The sequence below is a fragment of the Canis lupus genome, chromosome 10 (assembly GCF_048164855.1).
Source record: "Canis lupus baileyi chromosome 10, mCanLup2.hap1, whole genome shotgun sequence".
Taxonomy (NCBI): Eukaryota; Metazoa; Chordata; class Mammalia; order Carnivora; family Canidae; genus Canis; species Canis lupus.
The window spans coordinates 64,968,393-64,992,886 of NC_132847.1; the positions used below are offsets into that span (position 1 = coordinate 64,968,393).

The 24,494-nt window shown below is 42.1% G+C and overlaps 1 long non-coding RNA gene across 1 annotated transcript in view; it reads left to right on the forward strand.

The window, feature by feature from the left end:
- LOC140641828 (uncharacterized) overlaps positions 1-24,494 on the forward strand; it is a 223,548-nt gene that overhangs the window by 156,564 nt on the left and 42,490 nt on the right. The window contains exon 7 of the long non-coding RNA XR_012038423.1: positions 22,793-22,983. This is a non-coding gene — a long non-coding RNA (uncharacterized lncRNA). The remainder of the gene's footprint in view (positions 1-22,792; positions 22,984-24,494) is intronic.

Here is a 24,494-nt window from a genome sequence, read left to right on the forward strand (position 1 = left end):
TGCTTCCTTTAGGCTCACGCCTTCTCTCCATTAGGCCTTGTCTCCACAGAGAAGGAGCTGCCATCTACAGACTCCTGTCAGCTGGGCCCTGTATTAAGCCTGCTGCCCCCATAGCACGTATTATTATTTTTTAATTTTTTTAAAAGATTTTATTTATTTATTCATGAGAGACACAGTAAGAGAGAGGCAGAGACACAGGCAGAGGGAGAAGTAGGCTCCATGCAGGGAGCCCGACGTGGGACCCGATCCCAGAACTCCAGTATCACGCCCTAGGCCGAAGGCAGACACTCAACCGCTGAGCCACCCAGGCATCCCCATAGCATGTATTATTAACACACTTTTCCAGAAGAGATTGCCTGAGAAAGGTCAAGTCACTCCCCCAAGTTTACAGCAGGTGATTTCTGTGAGGTTGCAGCTGGAAACCTGGGGAAAAATTGCTGAGGGATTTTTAGTTTTAAAAGAATATCATCTGGTTTCTTTTCCCCTCTTCATTCTCCTTCCACCAGCTTGTTCTACAGGTTGTTGCTGGGATGATGTTCTTAGAGGGACTCTGAATTTGGGGCTTCACCTGATGGCCTCCACTATTTTCAATGGCAGCAGTGAACTCTTACACTCAGGACGTGCCCGGATAGCATGTACTCATGGTTCAAATGTATATTTCATTCAGATCTCTTGCAGGGCCAGCCCAGATGCATGAAGCAAATTTTAGCATCTTCTCTCCTGCCCTGATCCTGGGGTGGATGAGGGTAATAGTTGAATTATGGGAGGCAAGGCAAAGGGACATGAGATGCTGGCCTCACAGCTTGCTTTCGTCCTGTGGAAACTGCCCCTTATCAACACTTTGGCTAGAGCAGAATCTTCCCACAGAAACTGCACTCATCACACAGCTTCACATCCATGGAGAGATGGGATGGAGCCCCATGGGTAGGCCAAATCTCATAATCCTTCAGGGCCCTCCTGATGGAGCAAGAGGCAGAGCAAAATCTTGCTTGGCATTGTGAATGGTAAGCTTGAGCTCTGGAGTTGGATGCACCAGAACTTAGTAAAGCACCCACGCTCTGCCAGATATCCTGTGCTCCAAAATGGAGCCAGGAATGTGTTGACATCTACCCTTCTTTTCTCTATTGAGAGTTTGGAGGTCCAGGGGATGGGATGGGGATTAGGAGGACTGGGGCATCAAGAACATAAGGCCTGGCAAAACTAGAAACTATACAGTAGACAGGAAGGGTCTGGCAAGTGTGAGGGCCAGCAGAGGAGAGCAGTGAGTGGGGCCAGGAGTTCAGAGAGGGAGCAGGTAAGGGTGTGTGTGGAGGATGGGGGCCATTCCATGAACAAGAAATCCATTCAGTTTGCAGCACATTTTCATAGACCATCATAAGTGTGGTGGGGGTTGGGGGAGTCGGTCCAGCCAAGACTAGAACATGGGACATAAAGGGAAGGCCAAGGTTAAAATGTATGACTCCTTTTCCTGGAAGACAAGTGAAATAAAACATTATACAAGCCTCCCCAGGGCATTAAGATACACACTTCCAATACTTTCCGTATGCTGTGCTTACATATTCATTTTCAAGCAATGATCAGTTTGAAGGAATTTCAACTCCCTGCATTTACAACTAAATGAAATCCATCTTAACCAGTCACCCACCCCAGATGAAAAATGACAATTTGTTTCTAACTTAATAACAATCATCATTAAAGGAAGTTATAATAAGAAATTAATCTTTCCCGGGGCACCTGGGTGGCTCATTCAGTTAAGCATGCAATTCTTGGTTTCAGTTCAGGTCATGATCTCAGGGTCCTGGGATTGAGCCCTGTGTCATGCTTCAAACTCAGGACAGAATCTGCTTGTCCCTCTCACCCTCCCTCTCTGCTCCTCCCCACCGCTCTATCTCAAAATCTTAAAAAAAAAAAAAAAAAGGAAATTCATCATTTCCATTACTGTCTTTGGAACGGCAGGTATGATTTTTTCCTAAGCTTTACAGTTTTCTTCTTACAGGCTAGGATATGTTCTTTTATAAACATGTCAGGAATATCACCTTAGGTTGTCACAGATGTGGTCAAGTCCACCTTCCGCATGTCTGTTCCCCAAGGATGGGATTGCTGGTGGGGTTGGCAGGGATGTCCTTACATCCTTCCCCTTTATAGGGTGGAGTTATTAACAATGAAGTTAACAAAACCAAAATTACTTCTTAAATTACAAATAATTTTGTTTAACATGGATGCAAAAGACAGTCACTGCCTCAATAAGTGGACATGGGTGGGGTATCCATGTGGGGAAGTGGAGTTATGGTGTTGATTCTGGCAGAGTTGGCCCAGCCTATTTGGCAGCCTGGACCATCCTGCCTGAGACAAGTGGAAAGGGCTGGTGGAGACTCCACTCTAAGAGATGTGCTCAGACTCCCAGCTACCTTGATGCTGCCCTGTTCAGCTGGGATTACAGTTGAGGGGGTCTTGAAAATGTTTCCTCTAAAATCCATTTCACAGTTAGGAAGACTGGGACCCAGAGAGTTTCTGGAAAATTTTTCCTTATCCTGAATCCTGATTGTATAACATATTGAAAAAGGAAACAATAGTCTTGGCCATGAAGTTCCCCACATATAAATCCAAATGGTCAGTGAGCAAATGGAAAAATGTTTAACTTCATTGATAATCAAAGAAGTGCTAATTAAGGCACTGGAGTGCCATTTCTTTCCTATTTTAGGGAATTTAATTAAAATACTCAGAATTAGGGGACATGTGAGAGAATGGGCATGCTCATTCATGCCGGGGTCACGTGAACTGATTGGTGCAACATTTCTGAAGGGCATTTTGGCAATACATATCAATATGTGGCAAGACCCTTAAAGATATATATGTAGATAGATAGATAGATGATAGATAGATAGATAGATAGATAGATAGATAGATAGATAGATGATTTTTGACATAGTTAAAATTTTAGGTATTTATCTTTTTTTTTTTTTTTTTTATCATGGTAAGTGTACTCTTTAATGTCCATCCCCTATTTCTCCCTATCACCCTACCCACCTTCCCTCTGGTGAACATCAGTTTGTTCTCTATAGTTAAGTGTCTTTTTCTTTAGTTTGCCTCTTGCTCCTTTTTTTTCCCCTTTGTTCATTTGTTTTGTTTCTTAAATTCCGCATGTGAGGGGATCACATGGTATTTGTCTTTCTCTGACTGACTTTTTTTCACTTAGCATTATACTCTAGCTCCATCCATGTTGTTGCAAATGGCAAGATTTCATTATTTTTTAAGGCTGAATAATATTCGATATTATATATATGTATATATATACACACACACATATACACATACCACACTTGTGTATCTGTTTATCTATGGATGAGCACTTGAGCTGCTTCCATATCTTGGCTATTGTAAATATTATTGTAATAAACATAGGGGTGCATGTAACCCTTTGATTTAGTGTTTTTGTATTTTTTAGATAAATAGCTAGTAGTGTGATTATAGGATAGTAGGTAGTTCTATTTTTAACTTTGTGTTTCCACAGTGGCTACACCATTTTGCATTCCCACCAGCAATGCAAGAGGGTTCCTTTTGTTCTATATCCTCACCAACACTTGTTGTTTCTTGTGTTTTTGATTTTAGCTATTCTGACAAGTGTGATATATCTTATTATGGTCTTGATTTGCATTTCCCTGATGATGAATGATTTTGAACATCCTTCATATGTCTATTGGCCATCTGGATGTCTTCTTTGGAAAAATGTCTGTTCACGTCTTCTGCTCAATTTTTAGTTGGATTGTTTTTTGGGGCATTGAGTTGTATAAGTTCTTTATATATTTTGGATGCTAACCTTTTATTGGATATGTCATTTGCAAATATATTCTCCCATTCAGTAGGTTGCCGTTTAGTTTCTTTGATTGTTTCCTTTGCTGTATAGAAACTATTTTGAGGGATCCCTGGGTGGCGCAGCGGTTTGGCGCCTGCCTTTGGCCCAGGGCGCGATCCTGGAGACCCGGGATCGAATCCCACATCGGGCTCCCAGTGCATGAAGCCTGCTTCTCCCTCTGCCTGTGTCTCTGCCTCTCTCTCTCTCTGTGACTATCATAAATAGATAAAAAAAAAACAAAAACAAAAACAAAACTATTTTGATGTACTCCCAATAGTTTATTTTTTGTTTATTTCCCTTGCCACAGTTTGATGTCAGGGAGAGAACACTGCCTGTGTTCTCTTCAAGGATTTTTATTGTTTCAGGTTGCATATTTAGGTCTTTAATCCCTTTTGAGTTTATTTTTGTGTATTGTGTTAGAAAGTGGTCCAGTTTCATTCTTTTGCATGTAGCTGTCCAGTGTTCCCAACACCATTTGTTGAAAAGACTGTCTTTTTCCCATTGTATATTCATTCCTCTTTTGTCGAAGATTAATTAATGATATAACTGTGGTTTATTTTTGGGTTTTCTGTTCTATTCCATTGACTTGTGTGTCTATTTTTATGCCAGCACCATACTGTTTTATTCACTACTGCTTTGTAATATAACTTGAAATCTGGAATTGTGATATCTTCAGGTTTTTTCTTTAGAAATTTACCTTACAAATATATTATAGATGTACAAAAAGGTTTAGCCACAAGGCTGTTCATCTTTTGGATATAAACTATCCCAAAGCAGGAAGCTATTTACATAGTATATTCATAGAATGGGATACTATAGCCCCAAAATCTGTTTATTTTCCTGGTTTCTTTCTAAACCTTCTTTAGCATCATTTGTAGTTGAAAGAGCATGAACTTTGGTGACAAAAGATGCAGTTTTAAAGTCCTCATTCCAGGGGCACCTGAATGGCACTGTTAGTTGAGCATCTGGCTCTTCATTTCAGTTCAGATCTTGATGTTGGGGTCATGGGATCGAGCCCTGTGTCGAGCCCTGGTAGGCTCTGTATGCAGCGGGGAGTCTGCTTCTATCCCTCTTCCTCTCCTTCTGCGCCCCCACCCCTGTGATGCTCTCTCTTTCTCTCTCTCAAAATAAAATACGATTTAGAGAGAGAGAGAGAGAGAGAGAGAGCACACAAACAGGGGGAGAGGCAGAGGGAGAAGCAGACTCCCTGCCAAGCAGGGAGCCCCGTGCAGGGCTTGATCCTAGGACCCCAGGATCACGACCTGAGCCACAGGTAGATGCTTAATTGACTGAGCCACCCAGGTGCCCCAATAAATAAATCTTAAAAAAAAAAAAAAAACAAGTCCTCATTCCCTCTCTTTCTAGATGTGTGACTTTTCAGGTCATTTTAGCTTCTGGACCTGCTTCCTCACCTGTGCAATAAAGTAAATGAAGTCAGAAATAATACCTAACTAGGAAGTATATGGTGAGAATTCCTGAACTGATATGCATTCTAGCAAGTTGCAAACTCTTACACCATCCAGAACAGAACTCATGACTATGCAATTTCTTCTGAATACAGCCAAAACCACAACTAGAGCCCTTGCTCTGTAAGTAGGATTATTCCTGGAGGATGTTCTGCTCTTCTTCTGCCTATGGCAGAACAAAACTCCCCAGCCACCTGGTCCTCTCTACCCCTGACCCAGAGTCAGCACCGAGGGAACCAGAAGAATGTCCAACAGCAAGAACATCCCGTGACCGAGCCATTCACATGAGTGAGGGAAGTAACCTCAGACACCAGCTCCCGGAGTTCCCTAACGGGTGGCAGGGCCATGGTGGTTGCTGTAGCTATGTGCTTCCTGGAACAGCTGCTATACTTTTAAAATAATTCACTGTTTTTTTAAAGATTGATTTATTTATTTTAGAGAGAGAGAGAGAGAATGACAGGAGCGACAGAGGGGGAAGGAGAGAGAATCTTAAGTAGCTGAGCTTGGAGCCTGATGTAGGACTCGATCTGAGGACCCTGAGATCACAACCTAAGACAAAACGAAAAGTCAGATGCTTAACTGACTGTGCCACCCAAGTGCCTCTAGCTAATTCGCTTTTTAAAAGTAAAATGAATATATTTGCAAAGGAAACTTTATATCACTGTGATAAAAGAAATAAAAAACAAAGTTACTTGCTAAAATAGAAATTAACCAAGACTCAGGCACTGTGATAACAAAATAAGATTAAATTCTAGCTCTTCCCACCTGTGAAGCCTAGTCCCCAAGATATGTGCTCAGTTAAGGAAGAAAGGAGCAAGTGTAGAGAGCTGTTGGCATATAAGCACCAACAAGAGGATTTATCTTTGATGTATAATCTGAAAGATAAAAGTAGCATTGAAAAGCCATTACCTTTTTTATTTAGCTGTTTTCCGTTTATTATTATTATTATTATTATTATTATTATTATTATTATTATTGAGATATCTTATTTATTTGAGAGAGAGAGAGAGCGCGCACACACGAGCATGAGCAGGGCGTGGAGAGGGAGAAGCAGACTCCCCGCTGAGCAGGGAGCTTGACTCAGGACTGATCCCAGGACCTCAAGATCATGACCTGAGCTGAAGGCAGAGGCTTAAACACCTGAGCCACCCAGGCGCCCCCGCAGCTGTTTTCTTTTAGGCCTGTGACTCGTGAAGTCATTCCCCACAGGGATCATCGTGGTGCCTGCCCTTGGAGGAATAGCCGTACAGCCTCAGTCTCCCACGATCTCCCCACCCATTTCATTGGTGTGAAAACTGTGGCCCAAACAGGAGAAGACATCTGTTCCAAAGCTCACAGAGAATCTGTTCTCACGCAGTGATGGACAACAGTGCCTGGTTGCCCATGCCACATGCCTCCTACCAAACACCCTGAGAGGCCGGGGAAGAAGGATGGGTTTTATTTTTTATTTTTTAAAAACATTTTAAAATTTATTTATAGAGACACACAGAGAGAGACAGAGAGAGAGAGAGAGAGGCAGAGACACAGGCAGAGGGAGAAGCAGGCTCCATGCAGGGAGCCCGACGTGGGACTCCATCCCGGGTCTCCGGGATCACGCCCTGGGCTGGAGGCAGCGCTAAACCCGCTGAGCCACCCGGGCTGCCCCAGGATGGGTTTTAGAAGGTAAACAAGATGAGCAAAAACACAGGCTCTGAATCACCAAGACTTTTGTCTTGAAGAAATGACAGCTGCTCTTTTGCATTTGTGGTTCTGCATTTAGATAAAGGACCAAAACACCATGTATCCCTCAAAGAATATATATTTTGATTTATAGACATTCTTTGAGGTGGCCTCTATGTAAGTGTAGAGTTCCACATGCAACTGAGAGCAGCCCAGGTAAAGTTGCTTCATTCAGTGGGTTTCAGGGTCAAATTCTAATTAAATATTATCATTTCTGCTGCACTCACACAGCACTTTCTGTTAGTGTGTTGCTCCACAGATCATGTATTCACAGGGTGTTTCTACACACTTCAACTCACTTGGTTATCACCCTAACTATGGGAGGGAAATATTCTTATTCTTCATGGGTACAGCTGAGGCTGGAGCAGGGAGGTCCTTCTCCCCTCTATGTGGCCCAGGGACCAGGAAGCCAGAGAGAAGGATATTTGATTGAGGCTGCTCCAGTGACCAACCTCTGCCTTACAGGGTCCCCAGGGAGGTGCTGCTGGGGAGGGCAGAGAGCCCCAAGGACAGTGACTTGGCCGGCTTGCCTGGGAAGGGCACGGGGCTCTGGCACCTGCCTCTGAGAAGACAGCAGTGTTGGCCTGGGCCAGGGAGAAGCTTTGATTCCTGGAAATGTGCATCAGCACATTCATTACTGTCTTATCAGCAAAGTGCAAAGGAGGCCAGAGAGCAAGGGATGGATCCTGTTACTCGTGACGAAATGCCCTTCTGGTCAAGTATGAAAAATGTTTTAGGAATGAATTCCCAGCCATGGTGTGAAAACAGATGTTGGATTCTTTGTTTTGTTTTGTTTTGTTTTCCTCCGCTGACATAGTTCAGGAAGACGGGGCAGGAATCAAAAACGTTTGAAGCCCAGCTGCTCACGTGTATAAAGGGCCCTGAAATGATGTCAGAAGAGATGCTTCTGTGTCAAGGCTGCAGGCACTGGGAGAGCCTCCATCCACCCACCTGCCCTGTTTTACATAAGGAGAAACTGAGGCCCCCTTGAGAGGGCAAGGAGACTCCCAAGGTCGTATCACTCGGTTTGGTTCCAAAAGGTTCTTTGGACCTTTTCGCTAATGCCTAAAACAAGATTGGCAACTCTCATGAAATTAGGGCTGACAGTCTTGAATGGGAACATAAAAAAATGAACTTGAGAAAATTAGGTTTTTATCACAAGAGTAAAAGTCTTACCTGATAGTTTTACTTTTTTTCATTTAAGTAATGAAGCAAAAAAAAAAAAAAAAAGTTCTTTCTCTCAAAAATGATTATGTTCCTAAAGAGACAGAAGCAGCCATGGAGGCTTCCAACTATATTACAACCTGCTACCTACAACAGAGGCTAAAGGACTGACCAGGGAAAGAGGTCAGGATTTGGTGTTATCTACAACTAGATTGAAAATCCTAGATCTGCTTTTTCAATCACTGTGTAATCTTAGGCAAGTCTCTGAGCCTCAGTTTTTTCTTTATAAAATGGGGATACTGATGCTTTCTTGAAAGAGTTGTGAAGAAAATAGAATTACTACGAGTGGCTAGCATCTTTGAGTGCTTCCTCTGTGCCAAGCACTGGGCCATGTGCTTCCATGGATGATATGCATTGATCCCCCCAATAACTCAATGACCTAACTATGTGAGAAGTCTCATTCTGTAGATAAAGAAATGAGGACTCCAAGAGGTTAAGTACCTACTCACTTAGGTCACTGAGCCAGTCAGGAGCAGAGGTGGGATTTGAACCCATATTATCTGACTGAACAGCCCCAGTGAACCCATAGAAGGTGCCTAGGATAGTAGCTGTGTATATAAGAGGTACAGCATAAATCGCAGCCACCGTTGGTATTATCGAGTTGGTCCTTCTTAATTTCACTTGGGTTCTGTAATACCACAAAAACCTGTACCCTTCTGAGATCACTTTTGAAAAGAATTTAGGAAACTAGTATCAAATATCTGATAAGTACATCAAGAAATACCAAGAAATCCAGTCTCATTGGTATGTGGGATAAGGAATTGACACATGGCCTTGCCTAGGGGTGCCATCTTGAGAGGCTTGAGGAAAAGAAACAAGGGTTTTGAGTGAATTTCTATGTTCTAAAATTAATAGTGGAAATCCTACATTTGAGCCCCTGGTATGAACCTTCCTGGGAGGGGGTGGGGAACTAAACCATCATATTACTCTGCTTTGAGTGGGAATTATTCAACCCACTGGAGGGATATATATATAAATATCTTGACTAAAACAAATAGATCCTTACACAGTAAACATCTTTTTTTTTTTTTTTTAAATGCATCTTCTCCCATTATGTGGGGCTCATGAAAGAAAATTACTGACAATGCCCCTTCTTGAAGAGAAAGTTGGGTGCCACTCATCTGAGAGTTGCAGCCGTTTAAGAGTTGTTTTATGACCAGAGGCTATGAGAATTGATAAGGAAGTTCAGAAAATGCTGGATGACACATTGGCCTATAAACCCCTTAATCACCACAAGAAACTAGAAGCATATCTGCTCTATCGCGTCATTTTAAAGCAGTAGATAGAGCCAATAGAGTGGACAGGATTTGTCCAGGATCTCCAGGAAAATTGAGGCAAGCCCGCAGTCTTGATTTGTTACTCCATCCTCAGTGGTTTTCAGACATCGAGGGTGGGTTTTCAGAAGGGTTTTTTAAGCTCTTTGGACATGAAGCCCTTGTCATTCAATAATCTGGGAAGGCTTCCTGGAGAAGGTAACTTAAAGTACGATATGAAGAGAATTATATATGTCATAAGTGTGCAGGTCAATGAATTTTTGTGAAGCCATGCCACCAGCACCCACTTCATGAAACAGGAGGTTACTAGCAACACAGACCTCATATCTTTGCTTCTTGCAGTGACTACCGCTTTCCTAAGGGGTAACTACTATGTTGAATTCTAACACCATAGAATTGCTTGCTTTTGAACTTTTTATCAATAGAATCTCATGGGATATACTCTTTTGTGTTTGGTTTCTTTCACCCAATGTCTTATTTGTGATACTGTTACATATTTTTACACGTCATTATAGATCACACATTCTCACTGCTGTTTAGTGTTCCACCCTGTGGGTAGATCATAATCCACAGACCCGGTCTCTGTTGCTGCACATTTGGTTACTATGCTTAGTGTTGTTGTGACTATTCTAATGTGTGTCCTTTGGTGCCTGTATGTTCACATTTCTGTTGGTGCATTTAGGAGTGGAATTGCTTAGAGAGGATAGGGATGAGAGAACTTCCCAAAAAGGCTTGGGGGAAGCTCCTCCAACAGAGGAAGGGTCTGTGCCTGAGCATGTGGGTGCAAAAGAAGAGACATTGGGGAATGCTGAGAGACCCAGGGCATCGAGCATATGATGCTCATGAAGCCTGAGTAATGGGATGCTCCCTCTCCTGGAACAGCTCACCTCCCCCTCCTCACCTCTATCTGGCTAACTCCTTGTTTTTTATCATTTGTATCTCAACTTTGAGATCACTGTTTCCCAGAAGGCTTCCTGACTGCCTCTGCCTGGCTAGTTCTCTCCTCTGAGCTCCCGTAGGCTGCCATGATGCTCATTAACATGGAACTGCCCCCACTGCGCTGTCACTGTCTATTGATTTTGCCTTTCTTCTCACTAGACCGTGAATTCCTTAAAGGATGGATGGGTTTAACTCAGTGTCTTCTGTTTATATCTCTGATCTACTCTGCACTTTCTCTGTCCGGGGAAGCTGACCTTTGTGGATTGCATCAAGAGGCCTCCGGGACCTTTGCTTCTGGCCTTGGCCAGTGGAGGAGCACTCCCCCCCCCCCCACCCCCGGCCCCCAGAAGACTGGCAGTAGAGAGGAAAGTGAGAGCAGGTGATGTTTCCCTCTAGCCCTTGCTCTGCACGTTCTTATGAGCTGGTTGCATTCCCAGTGGGAGATCATAGCATCTATCCAGCTAAGCAACTCTCTCACCTCAGGCCTAAATGTACTAACTGTCCCAAAGCTTCCAGCCTCAAGGTAATGTGTTATCTTTGTGGTTCTCCTACTATTCAACCAATGCTGTTTGGATTGTCCTGGTTTGTGTATTCCATCTGTTGGGACCCTGCCTGATACATGCATTTGATTTGTTCCTGAATCATCTAGCACACAGCCTGTTCATGCTAGCAATCAGTAAAGGTTTGTTGACTAAATAAATAGGTGAAAAACAGGAAAAGAATTAAGATGAAGGAGTTGGCCAGAAGCCAATAGCGCTGGACCTTGAATGTCTTTTGAGAAGTTTAGACTTTAATCTTTAACACCAAGTGTTACAGTTTCAAGTGTCTATGGGGCCCAGGCAGGTATAGGTGGGTCTGTGCAACCAGGAGGTAAATGCTTTTCACATGATGCCTCTACTGTGCAGCATCAGCCTGTTAATGCTCTGAAGGAATTTGGACCCAACATGCTCAGATCTGATTTTTCAAGAGAAATCAGAACCCTGATTTCTGATTGTGTGTGTGTGTGTGTGTGTGTGTGTGTGTGTGTGAAATGTCCAATGTTTTAATGCAGAATGCCAAGGTTTAAATGGTGCTAACACTTTAAATTTTAAAATACTTCGCACTGACAAATAAGGCATGGCCGCTAGCTTTGAAGCTCTGCAACCAGAGGGGAGCTATTGGACAGTGTAGGGCAGGAAGTGAGGTGCTCAGAGACTGCACAGCACTGTGAAAAACATCTCCAGTCAACGAGCTGCAGACAGTGGGCCCTTGGGCTTGGTCCCTAAACCAGTTCAGATGTGCTGAGAATCTTGTATACTAAGAACACGAATCTTTCTCCATGATGAGTATTTTTTTAAAATCAGTTTTTAGTTCTAAAAATAGTGGTTGGTGGATTTATCCACTTAAGTCAGGTTCCCAGCCACTTTCTCTATTTCTGCTTCAAGCTGGGAGCTCTGAGTTCTTTTGGGTTTTATCAAATTATACACTGTGCAAAGGCATCCATTTCACCAACAGATGGACTTAATGTGCATGAAAATACATGCCTTTTAAAGAAACTAAATTAGTAGTTCCACTTCTTTCCCCTTTTATTAAAGACAGAGTCCTAGGAGAGCTCTCTGCTATAAAGTCAGACTTCACAGACATCAGCAAAATGAGATTTATTTGGATGGAAATCGGACGGAACATCAGACAAGTCCTTGGCAACACCGAACTTTCAGGTTTCACCTGGAGATTTGGAGGATTCTGGCCCCCGTTAAAACAGAAAAGGGAGAGAAAAAGTTTGAAAACTTGGAAGTCTGTAAGAGTCCAGAGGTTCTCTTGAAAGAATGGGTTGAGGGCTTCCTTTGATCCTGGGCGAGATGGCATGAAGGCTTGGAAGCTGAGTGCCGCAGGGGGTGTGATCCTTGGGGCTCTGGAATGGAGTCGAAAGACCTAGATTCTCATCCTGGCTTTGTCCCTAACCCATCCTGCTACTCAGACAAGTCTCTTCTCCTCACTGTCAGATTTCCCATTTAGCATGTTGGAGCAGTAATCGTACCTTTTCCACATCATGACGTTCTTCTAAGATGAAGGAAAAAGGAGATACAGTGAAGGAGAGCCCCTTCTTTACCAGGCTCTTACTATGTGTTTATTTATTATAATCACCCAATAACACAAATGCATTCTAACTGTGAAGTCTCAATACATTATCAGAGCGAAAGTGCAAGTTCATTCCCCTTTTCCTTCGTGTGTATATGTCCTCGATTTTATTAGTAATATAGACTTTACAGTGCTTTTTTTTTTTTATGGTCTCATCAACACTGCTTTTTTGCTGAGTAAATGTTTTATGCCAGAATACACAAATCAGCCATATTCTTTTGGATGGTTCCACTGAAGCCGTAGTTTGGATGCACCAGTGGTGTTTTCAACCATTCCCTACTGATGAGGGCTATGGTGCTACCAATATTTTGTTGCAACCAGTAAATGCAGTGTTTGCCTCTCTGTACTCATGTGAAAGCATTTCCCTGGGGTCAGAATCAAGAACTAAAGCCGCTTGATCAAAGAGAATGCACATTTAACATTTTTACAGATACTGCCAAATTTGCCTTCGAAAGAGTCCACCGAGGTACGTTCCTGCGAGCAGAATTTAAGAGCACACTTTTCCTTTTCTCTCACTGACAATAGATACTATTAATCTTTTAATTTTTGCCAGTCTGGAGAGTGGAAAATGAAATCTTCCTGTCATTTTAATTAGTGCTCCCAGATAAGGTAGAGCAACTTTCCATATCTTTACTGGCTAATTCTGAAGATGAGATCCTTGCTGTACGTTAGAACAGCTAACATAAAAACGATGGTCATAATGGAAAGAATGGCTCCTACTATTACCACTGGAGGAGGGCTCTGGGAATGAAGAGGGGCCGATGGGGAAGGACCAGGGAGCAGATGCTTGTCTCTGTGTCCATCCTCCTAAGAGTTCGACTGGATGACAGTGATAGCATTTGAGGTTCTCTAGGTGTCAGGGTAGGAGAAGATAGAGGTGTGGTGCAGAAAAGTAAGGCTTCTGTCCTAAGCATGTCCATGAACAATCTTTCTGCACAACTAACCACTTTATCCCCACTTTCTCTGGCCTGGTTCAGATCCTCATGACCCCCTCCTGGGCCTTTGCCTTCTAAACCATCTCCAGCTTTTTTCTCCAACCAAAGCATCATGTGTGACTACTACCAGATTTATTTCCCCTTGAACAGCTCAGATGATGGAACTGCCAGCTTAAGAACTTTCTAGGCCTGCATGATCTGGCTCAGACATAGTTTTCCAAACTTTTAAATTTTGGCCCTTTAAGCATCTTATGTTACAAATCAGGCCATTTGTTGATGACCACCTACTAGGTGCCAGCATTGTGTTGGTCACTTGGGACACAAAGTTGAACAAGACATTGTCCCTGTCATGGAGTGCTTTGTGACCCTTTTTGCTTTTTCCTATCGATGTGGCATTGGCACAGTGTCTGGAAAGTCCCTTTTAGAGACAACGTACATGTGCAACATTCTATGAGCTCCTGGTTCTATCTCAGTTCTACATACTCTTTCCTCCTCTGAATTTAAACAGATAGGATTGTAGAGAAGTGGTTCTCAGCACCTTCAAAGCCAGAGCTGCATACGAATCACCTCTGGAAAGCTCTTAAGTCTCTGCATGCCCAGCATGCACCACAGACCAACTGAGTCAGAATGGTGGGGAGTGAGACCCAAGCATCGTTACTTTGGAAAGCGCCTCCATCCTTTTAACTGCACAGCCACGTTTGAAAACAACCACCATACAGGTTAGGCTTGTCCTTCTCCAGACTGTGGGTTATCAGCCCGAGGGGATTTTTGCACACTGACTATCATATATATAAAATGACTTTGCTATAATAATGTCTTTAGAAGGAAAACTTGGCAATTTTACAAAGAGGGATCAACTCATAAGAGCAAGAGTGACTTTACGGCAGGCCAAAGTTCAAAAGTATTTCAGAAATGAGGGCCTAACCTCAATGAAAGCAATATTTGGCAGAACGAGGCTATAAAAATTTACCAGCAAGCAAGTAAATAAAGAACCTAAGCACCATGAAGCACATGGTAATAAAGAAATATTAGCCCTGTTGCCTTTCACCAAATACTAGCCCCCACACCAACACTGCTATTGATCCCGCACTATCTGGCCGATGTTGGCCTGGGGAGGCTCTCCCTGATTAGATTGTGCAAAACACCATCAGCCGGCTGTTGAGCCAGAAGGTAGTTGAGGAAGGGAGGGGAGGAGGAAGAAGGAAGACTGCACCTAGTAAAATCCTACTCTGACTCTCTCGAAGCGACTGGATTCATTTAGAAGGAGGAGGCAAACGCCTACGTGGAATCACTGAAATTAGTCTGCATTAGTGCGACCCTGGAAATTTGTATTATGTACAGTTTGTACATGCATCTGCTTACACAAAAGTTTACACATTTTCACTGTGTAAATGCCACACAAAACGAACTCAACTTTTTAAATTCACTTCCTGATATGTGTATATTCTACCGACATTCTCTACCCTTAGCTCACTGGTGGGTAGGGTGGATGAAGAGGAAAGTGAACTAAGTGGTTGGTTGGCTAAGACACATGGTAGTGCTGGTTGGTCACATGAAGCAAGTTCTGGTTCTAATAAGAAGCATGGCCTGTCAGTATTGTCAGTGCCCCAGTCCTCCTAGCTTATTCAGTTGTAGAAGGAACATATTTACCTTACATTTGCTTTGAGCTTCACACATTGGGGGGTCTGTGGGAATGGGAATGCTATACTCGTGAGGCATGGCCACACTGTATGTGAACAAGGAATGGTGGACACACACATTGCCCATATCTCTCTGCTTACCTGCCTATTCCTATGTTCCGTCAGACTTACCTACAAACACATGGCGCGAATAGAACCTTAAACCAAACAGGGAGCCCTTCTGAGTGCGGGGCTCTGTACACCTACACCGGTGGCTCCCTTGGAAGGTGGCTCCTTGGGTGCAGCGGAGGGAAATGCTCTGTGATGAAGCACAGCGTGCAGTAACCTTTCAGAGAATGTTCTGGCAGTTGAAATGCTGTTCACAGCTAGGAGACCTGTAATTCCATTTCTGGGCATGTATCCCAATGTCATGATCATGACATTTTTAAAAAAGCTCTATTAAAAAATAAAAGCAGTTCCTTACAGAATTGTATAGAGCAATTAACAACTAGATAAAACCTAAATATGTAACAACAACAACAACAACAAGTGATTAATTAATAGGCCTTTCCTTGATGGAGTATTATGAACCTGGTAAAATCCATGGAGACTACTTCAGTGCATAGGAAAAATGTGTCTGCTTAAACGTTGAATGGAAAACCAAAATGATGTCATATTACATGGTACATGCTGTGGTTCCACATACATCTCCAAGTAAATGTTACTTAAATATTTCAGTCTCTGGGTGGTAGGTTATGGGCACTTTCTTTATTCACTTGCCATTTATTCCAAACTTTATTTGATGAACATTTATTCCTTACTTATGTTTGTTGCAGTCTGGTTTTTCCAGAAGTCCACATGACTTCAGGGCTTCAGGGTAATGGTGCAACAGCTACCACGGAATTTTGTGTGTTTTATATAGTTAATAGTGGATGGCATTCATTGCTTTTCCTCAAAAGAGCATGGTTTCTATTAAATAACTTGGCAAGGGAGACAGAGAAAGAGCTTAAGAGAGTTCTTTGAGGAGGGAAGGTTGTTGTTGTTGTCTTGGTCTGGATTTTCATTGATCTGTATTAGAGTTCATTGAAAGTGATTCATGATGACACCTCTGAACTGAGAGAAATCTGGCTATTACATGAAATCTGTGGGGTGGAGACTCAGAAAGACCTGGATCTGAATCTAGCTCCGCTTCTTATGAGCTGTGTGACACTTGATCCTCAGTTCCTGTAGCTGTCAGATGGGGATGCATCTCCTCCATCACAGGGAGACTGGGAGGGTGCAGTTAGGACATTAAACTAGATGCTGTGTGCACAGGACCTGTCCTGGGGCAATCGCTCTGTGAAGTGTCATTTGTTGGTTGCACCACAAAGCCTCATATCCCATATTCCTCTAGGGGATTAGCAGGCCAAGGTTTGGCGATTGGGATGGCAAATTCATTTCCAAATATATTGTTTCCAGTAAAATTATCTTTTCAAAACAGTTTATGGTGTTTCATGTCTCACAAACCACAAAGTTTATTGTTCATCATATTTATAGCTTCCTAAGAAGTGCTCTTTTTTTTTTATGTTTTTAAAGTATTCCAAGAAAAATAAGTTTCTATCATGGTAAAAAAAAATAAAAGATCTTCTCCTTTGAATTCTAGAGGTGGTCAAACCTAACGACTAGAAAAAGACAAGAGCATCTAGGAGACTTTTATTACATATCATAATCAGAGTAAGTCATGATTCTGTTTGCTCTGTATTCATTAGTTAATTAATTAATTCATTCATTCATACATTCAGTGAGTGTCTGCCAATAGCCTGGGGTTGGGTACTGGGGATAGAAAAATGAATATGGTGTGATTCCTCTGCTCACCACCTACACCTTTATTTTCTGGGAGGCAATCTTATAAACTGACAATTACACAAAACTAACTCTGTACACAAAAAATGTGGGAGCTGTGTTTGGGACCACCAACTCTGGCTGAAAGAGTTGAGGGTGGCTTCTTTGAGGACAGACCTTTACTCTCCCAAAGCCCTTCAGAGCTCTGGCACCTCTGCTATCCCCATCACGAGGCAGTGTAGATCTAGGCTGGCCCTACTCCTGGCTGTGCACAGTTGGCCAGAGAGCACAGGCAATCCAAAGATGCTCCTCTCACCACTCTCAACCCTAGGGCCTGAGGCTTGGTCAAGAGGCAAAATTAAACTGAGTCTTCCAGATTCCAACTCCCTACGTGCCCATCATAACTGAGAACAGCCTTTGCAAATGTGCTAATGGGTTTGCTGGGCTATAAAATCAGGCCGTTGCTTGTGAGTGGGTAAGAGATATCTCTAAGATACCCACTCTCTAAGTAGGTGAGAGGAGTAGCCTTTTTTTTTCTGACCCATCCCCCCCCCCCCCAGGTGAGTCAGAATCACCTGTACAAGGGATCCCTGGTTTTTCTTGCATGCAACCTAATGTTTTTCAGAATCACTGATGCAAGGGAAAGAACATAGACCTTAAAGTCAAGTCATGGTTCTACGGCATGGGCAAGTCATTTTACCTCTTTGAACTCTAGTTTCCACATCTGTAGCATGGAGCATGAGAATAATACTTCCCTTGCAATGTGGTGGTGAGACTGAATTAAGTAATTTGCATGGTCTTAACCTCATAATGATGAAATACTCTATGGTGCTTAGTCTTCATTATTCCTTTTCAAGATAGTGATTTTTCTTTTCAAAGAGTTCTTAACTGGATGAAAGTCCTTTTATAAGTTTGTTGGGGAGTATATAGAATAGTCTTTACACCTTCTGATCCAAGTTCTAACTTTGGAGGTGCTGTCCATATAATCAATTTGCACCGAATAAAATGTGTTTTGGAAACACAATGAAAGAGAAAGAATCCCTTAGATTTCTTTGTGAGTCCAGTCTCAGAAGAGACATATAAACAAATAATTTCAATGCAATTTGAAAACAGTGATGGTGGTCATAATAAAAATATTAAAATGAATAATTATTATTATAATTAACATTTTTGGAACATTGCTATGCACTATGAACTTTGTTAAGTGTTTGTTTTCTCATTTAAGCCTTATTATTATTCCATAAGATGGACATTATTAATTGAATTTTATGAATGATGAAACCATAGCCCAAAAAGGTGAAATGATTTGTCCAAGGGCATATACAATCAGAAGTAGGAAAGTTGAGATTCCAATCCAAAGGGGTCTGATTCTAAAGTTCTCCTTTTTCTGATGATTTACAGAGTCTTCAGGAAACTAGTGGTTTGTGTTCACAAATTGTCAAACTTAACCTGAATTCTCTCATCTGAAAGATGCATTAAAGCACTGACTTTCAAACTCTTGATCACAACCCACAGGGGCAAATTGATATTACATCATCATCCAGTGTGTACATACACACACACGTGCATGCACGTGTGCACACATGCAACATACCTGTATGTTCATGAAACAACTCATCTTTACTCTGATGTGTTTTTTTCTTTTCTTCTTTTTTCTTTCTTTTTGTAAATGTTTGTGGTGACCCTGTTGATTGGACTACTTGCTCATGGTTCTGAGCTATGGTTTGAAAATCCTGCCTCAAGGGACATTGAGAACAGCTTCTCTTCTATAATGTGAAGACTATGGGTGGAAGAGAGAAAGCAATCTGAGAAAGATCTCATTGGTAGGCAGCAAGAAAAGTGGCTGACACTAGGCCACTCAACTGCTAGTGTGGATTTTTTTTGTTATTAGGTCACTGTTCTAAATGCTCTATAAACATAGCAATCGTTTTGAATCTGACAGTCCTAGATTCAAATCTGGACTCCACCTTGTCTAGCTGTATGACTTGAGATGTGACTTCATTTCTCTAAGGGGCAACCTCCTCTCTGGAAAAGGGGAGTAACAATACCTACCTATCAGAGGTATTGCGATGATGAGTTGATATTAAGGGCTACTGCCTGGTACACATTATGTACTCCGTTCAGGTAAGACACCCGGGTGACTGGGGAGACCTCAGCTGGGGGTGATAAAGGCTGGGAGCCAGTGTTAGGTGGGCATTCATGTAACCTCACGGGTCCCCAGAATCCAGGGCAACCTGAAGATCTTCGATGCAGAGATGGCATTTGTATATGTTAGTGTGGTAGAGTGGAGAAAATGTTGGTCTTGGAGCCAAACAGACATGGCTACAAATCCCAGCTCTAGAGCCTTCTCATCACCATGAGCCTCAGATTCCTTATCTGCAAACTGGGATATTAAAACCTTCTCCAAAGATGTACTGTGGCGGTTCATTGAAGAATTTCCCCCATAGCTTCTTCTTCCTCCCTGACCCGACTTAGAAATTTTATGTGACTTCAGATTTTATTTTACCTATTTATTATGAAAAATTTCAAATATACACAACAGTAAAAAGCCTAGTAAAACAAACCCCCATGTACTCATTACCAAATTTGCAGCTTTCAGATGACACCACAGCCCTGGCCAGCTTGGCAGCAGCATCTTATGAAGCCTTGGGTCAGTGTCATCCAACTAAGCCACATCCACATTCCTGGTCCACAGAGCATTTACCCACGGGTAAATGCTTATTGTGTAAGATTGTGTAAGGTTGATTTGTTATTCAGCAACAGAAAACTAACATAAGAAAGAGGTAAATATATATTAAAGCCTCTAGCTCTGTACTTGATACATAGTGAGTGCTCAATAAATACTAACATGTTATATATGGGTGCAGCCACTGAACAGGGAATCTTGATATGCTGTGGATAAATGCAGCAGCTGAGGAGCATGTATGTGGTGTGGGAGCCTAAATGAAGGAGCTCCCAATTCCAGAGCTGGGGAGAGGTTCACAGAAGAAATTGGATTTTTGGGTTTTATGACCCAGGAATGCAAGACAGAGATTTGGGATGAGAGAGTGCTTTGCAGGGGACACAGCACCAGCAAGGACCAGCGGGGTGAGTGTGCTGTCTAAGGAATAGTTAAGTGTTGGGCAGCCTGGGGCTCAGCGGTTTAGCACCACCTTCAGCCCAGGGTTTGATCCTGGATACCTGGGATTGAGTCCCATGTCAGGCTCCCTGCGTGGAGCCTGCTTCTCCCTCTGCCTGTGTCTCTGCCTATCTCTCTCTCTCTCATGAATAAATAAATAAATCTTAAAAAAAAAAAAGTGTTGGCCGTGTTGATGAAGTTTACATGGCAAAAGAGGAAGTTGAAGCCAGACAACAAAGGAACTTGATTCACTAAAATATACTTTAGATAGGCATCCCTCACCTTTCAAAAGTTACAACACTTGGATTTTCCGAAAGATCTATCCATATTAGGACCCGTTTTCGCAAACTGAAATAAATCTGAAGAGGATTTTTGCTTTTGAAAAAAAAAAAAAAGATGAAAAGCCAAAATAGCGCCCAGCATTTGTATTGAGCAAGCCTTTATATAATGCACATCCTCAACAGCAGGAGTCCTCTCCCACCCCCCAACAAAGCTCCTTCCCCAGGAAGTACACTTAGCATCTCCGCATCAAGCTGCCAGGGCTCTGGGTTGCATCTGTGAGGATCTGTGCTTTATCTTGTTATTATTAGAATTATTCTGTGCACTATTAGCAAGATGTGTCCTAAGGTATCAGAAAAGCCTAAGAGGGGTTATTTTTGGGGTCTGGGAATGCTAAAAAAAATTTCCATATAAATTGATGGCAATTGTTTCTTCGCTTTACTTCCTTTTGGCTTAGGAAAGGTTTTAGGGGGAATGCTCTACTTCTGGAGGGTGAGGAAACCTATATTGGACTCACATTTCATCTGAGGATGCTCACCAGAATCATAGACTCCGTGAAGTAGAAAAGATAATGGAGATTAGGTAATTCTTTGCCCATTTACACTCTTTTGCAGACAGTCTTCAAGGAAAGGCTAATTGAGGTATTCACTAAGGTATTTACCTAAGTCCATTTTCACTTACCTAATTGTTAGACAAGGCAGGCAACCAAAGAGGGTTCATTAGGCCTAAGTCATCCTGTACGGAAGCATATACCACCCACTTTTGCTGGCATTGCTTTTGTTATATAATAAAATCATGCTCATCTTGAACAGCTGGCATTTCCTTTCATCTGACAGACACTATGAATCACACATCCCCGATAAGTGTTTCCCACTTTGCTTTCAGCCTTTGGAAAAGCTCAGAACCCGATTTGTATCCCAATTTCCTGGGGTGCAATGCTGGGAATCAGTCTTCCCCTAGCTTCTTTCAACCTTGCTAGTTTGCCACTCCTTCATTTCTTTAACTGTCTTCTTTGTATCATCTTGTAGATTCTTTCAAGTCCCTTCAGGTTTTTTGATGGAGCAGGAGCAGGGGATGGTGGTGAAGTTAACATAAATGTATATAAAGGATCATGTTAGTTCTGTGGAAATAAAAATGAGGAAAATGAAGAATGAATCTCCATGTACCTCAATAATTCAGCAAATATTTGAGTACTTTCTTAGAAAATACAAGAAGGAATAAGAAGTTTTAGGAGAAAATGGCGGGCTACCTATGGAACTGGCAAATTTGAGGTCCTTCTGGAAATAAAGGTGTCCTACACTGAATTGTTATGTAGGTATGAAGCTCAAGAGGAAGGTGGATTCTGGAGAGGGAGTCTTGGAAGTCATGGACCTAGTTTTTGAAGTCCTGAAAGGGATGGTTCATCAAGAGTGGCGGTCTAGCCTCATATGAAAGCAAAAGGGAGAGAAAAGATATATGGCCCTTTAACAATGCAGAAATTATCCCATGACTGATGGCATACATATGCATGTTACCCATTCACCCTTGCAGCTCATGAATGAATTATATATAACACGATATTGACTCCTAATATGAAATCATATTCATGGATGTGAAATGTCAATTCATACTTAGCACTAGAAAAGACTTTCCATGATACATACTTTTAAGCATTTATTTTCTTTTCCTATTGAGTTTCTAAATCATTTCTTTCCCCATGGCTTAAAAATAAAAGTATAATATATTTGGACAAGGGATGTTCTGCTATAAAAATTTCATGCTCAGTGTTGAGAAAATTTTGATTGCTTTACTTTTTTTTTCTGTTTGGCACATGCAAAATGAAGCAAATTCATATTGTGAAATGTTATGTTTTCTTTTTTTTAATTTTAATGAAACGCTTTAAAATTCAAGATCAGAGCTGGCTTACCAGTGTTTCCTAAGTAAAACACCATCAAGTAAAATATTACAAAGGATCTGAGTTCTCTTGTTAAGTAGTCTACACATTTACATGAAAAAAGGATTTTTGAAAAGTTCCTGCTCTCCTCATCCCTCCATGCAGTGCTGGTTAATTAACCAATCATAAATAAAAGATGAAAGTATGTGAACCTCAAATCCTTGTGTTCTGGAAAAAATAGAGTCACAGAATAATTAAAATAAATTTCAATTAATGAGAACCAGAAACAATGACCAATGGAAATAGTGAAAACAGCTGGGTCGAACAGGTCAAAACTTCACAAAAAATGAACAATGGATTATTCCAGCTTGCTACTGTGGCTGCTTATGGCCTTTGCACTGGTTGAATGACCGTTGGTGGGAGCAATGGGGAGCTCTCTCTCTCTCTCTTTTTTTTTTTAGACTACACTATTTAAATGTTTAAATGTTTTTTCAACTTCAGGAGCTGAAAGGTTTTTCAATGTGCCTTTTCACCTGGCTTCCATTTCTCTGCAGATGTATGGGAATTCCTGGCCCTTCTGCTGGCTTCCACCATCTTGAAACAGCCCGTTGCTTATTGAGCCAGGCATAGAAACTCCATCCACCAACTGCCATGGCAGAGTAGGTGACTGAGGTACAGAGTGTCTACATGACTTGGTTGACCTGGAAGAACGAATGGATCCGTTTCATCTTCTATGCTGCTTGTGGTAAGTAAAACCTACTTCCCAATGCGAGGCCTCAGGGTAGAGACATTTTTCCAGGCTTCCTCAGTTAGTTCAGGCCCCGGGACTGTGTTCCTGCTGAAGGAACTTGGGCAGAAATGATGTCCATGAGTGCTTTTCATGCTGTGATGTGTACACACATCACCTGGGGAATCTTGTTAACATGCAGACTCAGGTTCAGCAGGTTTGAGGTGGGCCTGTGATTTTGATTTTCTGCAACCCTCAGGTGATGCCAGTGCTTCTGGTTTCACAGACAATCCTTCAAGTATTAGGAATGGACACCAATTCTAACCTGGACATAAAGTGTCCTATGCTGACTTCCACAATCTTGTAACTCCATCTGCAAGCTGGAAGCAAAAACACTTGGGATGCAAAGATTATGAGGGATGGAGGAGACTGGATTCCTGCCTTTGACTGGAGGAGTTCTGCTCTAGGGAACTGCCTGACCCCTGAGGGACTGGGAGTGGAGTGAGAGGTCACCTGTTATTATGTTAAGTCAAGTATCAGGATTTACCTGTTACCACAGGAGGGCTTTGTCTCATTCTTTTCTGTCAACTGTCTTTTCTTAGTCTTTCCTTGACTTACAATTTTGTTTTATTTTATTTTATTTTATTTTTTTATTTAATTTATTTTTTATTGGTGTTCAATTTACTAACATACAGAATAACCCCCAGTGCCCGTCACCCATTCACTCCCACCCCCCGCCCTCCTCCCCTTCTACCACCCCTAGTTCGTTTCCCAGAGTTAGCAGTCTTTACGTTCTGTCTCCCTTTCTGATATTTCCCACACATTTCTTCTCCTTTCCCTTATATTCCCTTTCACTAAATGAACTTAGTAAACTTGCCAAATACCAGCCTTGTACCAAGTATACCTCTAGGTGCTGGAGAATGCATAGACGAAGCAGGTGGAGTTCTTTCTCTAAGGAGCTGAGAGGGGAGCTAAGAAATAGGGTCAAATAATGAGTCAACAAGTTTCAAAAGTATCCAAGCCTGAGAAGCCTGCTGCCTGAGCTTGGAAGGCAGGGATGGAAGTCTCAGGTGTGGACATCAGGAAAGGATTTCTAGAAGTGATTGTATTGACATTGGCCTTGAAAGATGGATAAGGTTTAATCTTGTAAAGTTAGGATAGGGAAGAGGATATCAGGAAAGTTAAAAGGATAGAATGGCAGGAAGTGCACAGGGAAGTGTGTGTGGGACCTGTTGTAGGTAATCAAGGATTGGATAAAGGAATGTATGGTAGGAATGAAGGTCAAGGTTAGATCATGGAACACTTGGAATGGCAGTCTGAAGAGCTTGGATTTTATCCTGAGGATGCTGGGTACTGCAGATGGATTAAGCAGCAGAGCTGTCTCACTGGTTAGTGAGGGGGGAGCAGGAGCCGAAGGTCCTGGAACCACTCTCTACCCTTTCCTGCTGCAATAGTTCAGGTACAAGTTGCTGAACACGAAAATGAAAAAGGGAAGCCTACAAACACTGCCAGGAAAAGAGAGTCACACC